Below are 5,128 nucleotides of genomic sequence, written 5' to 3' on the forward strand. Positions count from 1 at the left end.
GCTGACAAGACCTACGCAGATGCGGTAAAAAAGAAGCGTGGGAAGTCTGTTGGTTCTCCTTCATCAAAGCTGCTGCAACGCACTGCACAAGACCCGACAAACAGCGTCGCTCGCTCTGAGCCTAAGGCGCCACAACATGACAGGAAGATCAGCGGCAGGCAGCAAACCGGAAGCTCTGAACAAGATGTCACATGCCTACTGATTCCGATGCTGTTTGCAGCCATCAAAGCTCTTATCCGTGCAAACCCCTCGTCAGGAGGACTCCCAGAAGTAGAAGCTGTCCTTGCAATGGAGCCGTTGGTGTCGGTCTCCTACGCTCCGCAGGGGCGTAATACCACACTTCAGTAATCATGGCTTCCACAGCGAGAACTTCACCGCAGCTGACAATCAACAACATCTTTCGTACATGCACCATTTTCCAGTGGAACGCTCGCGGGCTACGCTCTAAACTCTCAGATTTCCGACAGCTCGTGCGAGCGTACCGCTTCCCCTTCATAGTCATCTGTGAATCACGCGTCGAGGAAACTTTCCGACTCCAAGGATACTATTTCCATCATTCACAACGACCAGATAACGTCAGCAGATTTCTGATAGGCTTTCGCAAGGATATCCCGGCCTCACCGGTTGATGTCCCGCCTCACAGCGACAATGAATACGTGTGCGCTGTCACAGTTATTGCCGGACAACAGTACACTCTGATTGGAGTATATCTTGAGCCAGGCACGCCATTTGATGCTTTGAGACTTGAAAATTTGATATCAAAGACGCCCTCTCCGCATATTATTTGCGAAGACTTCAATGCTCATAATGAAATTTGGGGCAGCTCACATACATGTGCCCGAGGTGCCAAGCTTGCAAAACTTCTCTCCAAGCATTCAGTTCAGCCATTAAATGACGGCAGCATCACCTACCTCCGAGGCCCGACGACTACCAGCAGCATCGACGTGACATTTGTCACAAGTTCATTCGCCCACAACTTTGGCTGGTGCACTGATTTGGAGACGCGCGGAAGCGACCATTACCCAATCCTCATATCGGCTTTTCATGCGCTGAGGAACCCAAAGAAATTCCTTATAAAATCTACAGACTGGGACGCATACAAGGACGCTGTAAGCAAAGGAGTTACTGCGGCAACTCGAAATGAGGAATTAGCATCGACAATGGCGTATTGCCTGAGAGCGAGTACACAAATTACAGCTGAAATGATAACCTACCTTCAAATGATGACACATTCCAAAGGCTTTGCGCTATATGCAGGCGAGCTGAAAGGAAAGCTCTGCGCACAAAAAGCCTCGATGACCTACGTGCATGCCGACGGGCACAACGTCACATTCGACGCTACATGGATAAACTGAGTCGGCAAAAGTGGCGTGACTTTTGTTCTACGCTGGATGTGCGCCAACCAGTAACCAACATTTGGCGGATAGTTAGAGGTATGCGCACGCCACTTCAACAACTCCACCCCTTCGCTGCACTCTCCCTTCACGAACAAAAATATATAAAAGAAGTCTCAGAAGAATACTGCAGGCTACTGTCGACAGGGTCAGGGCATTCGACACTCTCCGCAGATGGTCAAACAGGCATCCCAAAGGCGGCAGTGCCAGCGTTAGACCTGCCTTTCACAATGGAAGAACTATCCACAGCTATCGCGGAGACAAACAGACACACGTCTCCGGGTCATGATGAGGTGACCTATGACGCCATTGCTAAGCTACCCCACACCTCCCGTCTTCGACTGCTGGAGTATTACAATTCTTCCTGGATGGCTGGTGAGGTCCCCACGGAATGGAAGCTGGCAAAAATTGTGCCCGTTTTGAAGCCCTGTAAGCAGCCAACAAGCTACGCATCATTCAGGCCCATTGCCCTGCTGAGCTGCGTAGGTAAGCTCATTGAGCGCATGATCTCCAAGCGCATAATTTGGTTCCTAGAAAGCCGAAATGAGTTCCCCCAAGAAATGAACGGGTTCCGTCAAAACAGGTCTGCGACTGACAATATCATCGCTCTCGTCTCATCAATTGAGGAGTACCTTCATGCTGGGTACATCCCGACAGCCGTTTTCCTAGACATCAAGGCCGCCTTTGACTCTGTCTTTCACCATGCAATTCTCGCAGCCTTTGGCAGTCTTGGTCTTGGAGGAAGGCTATACAAGTGGATTGGGCATTATTTGAAAGACCGGCAAATTCTTATGACCACTCCAGACGGTCCAACACGCTTTCACGCAGTGGGGAGGGGCGTACCACAGGGAGCTTTGCTCAGCCCTCTCTTGTTCAATATTGTCCTTATTCACATAACAAGAAACCTTCCGCGAGGGGTCCGCATAACAATTTATGCTGATGATATCTGCATCTCGACCGCATCACGTTCGCGCTATATTACCCAGCAACGTCTTCAGAGAGCGCTATTGCACGTTTCGATGTACCTGGCTTCCAGAGGTCTTCGTCTATCGCCAGAAAAGAGTGTTGCAATGGCGTTTACAAGAAAAACGATGACCCGATATCCGCTGCTCCTAGGCGGACGATCGCTGCCATATGTACGATCTCAGCGATTCCTGGTTGTTGTAATCGACTACAATCTGTCATGGTCACCTCAGATCAAAAAACTCCGCCAGAGGATTACTGCAGCATCGCAAGTGTTCAGGTTCATGGCGGGAACAAGGTGGGGTAGCAACTGCCGATCAATGCTTCTGCTTGAAAAAGCCTACGTTGAAGGAACCTTGCCCTACTGTCTACCAGTGGTTCAAAGATTATCTACATCAAGCAATAAGACTCTCAATGCCGCACGGAACAACGGCCTGCGAATATGTCTTGGCCTCCCAAAAGGTTCCTCTGCGTCAGGAACAGTAGCGGAGGCAGGATGTCTCCCACTAGAGGTGATTGCCGCCCAGGAAACTATGCGTACCCATCTCCGCCATGTCCTGCAAGGGAAGAAGCACTTCCTACACCGCGTCCATCTAACTCACAACAACTCTAGCTTTGGCCAGGCAGTACAGCTCCTGCCCCTTCCTACTATTAATCAGCCACAGAAGCTACTACCTCTGGCCTTTCCTCCATGGACACTCTCCCCTCTAAAGGTTCCAGGTGTGAATGCAAAGAGCCGCATGCCACAGGCAGCGCTTCTGCAAACTACTCTCGCCTACTTAACGGAGGAATATACGCAGCACATCCATATCTTCACCGATGGTTCAACTACTAAAGAAACCTCTTCTTGTGGCCTTTATGTGCCCTCAACAGACCATGCCCTTTCTTACCGGCTGCAGCGGAGGACATCCTCTACGACAGCTGAGCTTCACGGCATTAAGGGAGCTGTTTCTTACATCCTGCGCCGAACCGCCGGCCGTTGGGTTATCTTCACCGATTCAAAAGCATCTCTGCAGATCCTGGCCAACCTGCTGAAGAAAACGAATCACCAGCCAGTTTCCCTCGACATCGGGTATATACATCATTTAGCTATTGCCGCAGGCCACTGCATAACATTTCAGTGGGTACCTGCTCACTGTGGCATTCTGGCTAATGAAAAAGCAGATGAAGCGGCCCGTAAGGGCCATCAACATCGGAGATACATTGGAACTTTTCACGAAATCGGATGCGTCCCAAATGGCTAAAAGTTTTGCTTACGAAGAAACGTATCGGCTTTGGAGTTTGCCGACACATCAGTACCAATTTCTTCACTCAATCGACCCACATCTTAGATCAAGACTCTCACCCAGAATTCCTCGACAACTGGAAACACTTTATCACCGACTTCGTCTGAATTCTGCATATACAAACGGCTTGCGATACCGTTTTGGACAAACGAACAGTCCGCATTGTGACAATTGTGCCTCGACAGAAACTGTGGAACATATCCTACTTGTGTGCCCTGCGTATGCTAACGAGCGTGCGTACTATGAACATTGCATGAAGAAGCTCTGCCCAGTGCCCCTATCAATGGACAAAGTTTTAGGTCCCTTAGCCAGGTTCAGGCAACAGAGACTTGCAATGAACTTTCTTTTTACATATTTAAAAGACATTGGACATCTTGATAAGCTCTAAATTCACTTGCACGTTACCTTCATGCATTCTTCATGCAGTGAACTTCGTCAGCCCATTTGTCGGACTATGCGCTCCATCATTCCATAGGTTACATCAATACTCGCCATTGGATCCTTAGTACCCATTTCATGGCGGCATTTTATCTTCGGGTTTTTTTTTACCTCTTCCACGCTGCTCTCCTTCTGTCTTTTTCTCCCAAATTCCCCTTCCTACGCAGAGTAGCATGCCAGCGATTTTTAAACGCCGGCTAAATTCTCTGCATTTCATTAAAGAGTCTCTCTCTCTCTCTCTCCCCATCCACAACTTTACAGTCTTCTTCTTCACTACTCCGCCGTACATCACGGCGCTGATAAAATTAAAATCCGAGAACTTGGTCCTCCTTGTTTGCTAAAGTGATTTGCTGTGCGCTTCTTTCCTCCCACTGTTACAGCAAAGTCCCTTCTACGGTGGTGTTCGGAGCCCTGGTGCACTGGCTTGACAAAGGAAAACGCTGGGGATTCTCGGCGATGGGGAGAATCGAGGTTGGTCACCGCTATTTACACACGTACATACAACTGTCGGCAAAAGAAAAGATCTGCAGCCGGTCTAGCAGACCGCCTTCAACGTGACGCCTGGGACGCCATGTCTCCACCACGGAGCCTAGCACTCCTTGCTTGCGCCAGCCCTCAGCAAGCAAGGGCTGACCGAACGCGTGACAGTGAGATAGCCTTCCTCGAAATTGCGCGGAGCTTAAATAGCCTCCCTACCCTCTCGGGAAAATAACATAAACCAAAAGAGAAAACAGAGCGGTTCCTTCGATTGGCGAGTCTTGAGCTGATCGGAGACCGCTGGGTTTTCAGAAATAAGTATGTGCGTTTCAAATGAGCGCGCTGACGAGCGTGGTAAACAGAGACTATGAGGCATGCTCTGCGCTCTTTCACCTCAACATACTAACATTACATTTACTTCTAGCCGGAGCTGCCACAGCGTCCAATGGAATCCCGGAAGAGGGCGTCCGACCACTAAAGTGCCCTTCAATAAAAGGCTTTCTTTTCCGCTACCTCCACTTGCGGTCGGAGAAACGCAAAACTGCTTATCAGAAAAGTACGGAGAGAGAC

The sequence above is a fragment of the Amblyomma mixtum genome, chromosome 8 (assembly GCF_055824585.1).
Source record: "Amblyomma mixtum isolate Tamu chromosome 8, ASM5582458v1, whole genome shotgun sequence".
In the NCBI taxonomy this organism is placed as follows: domain Eukaryota; kingdom Metazoa; phylum Arthropoda; class Arachnida; order Ixodida; family Ixodidae; genus Amblyomma; species Amblyomma mixtum.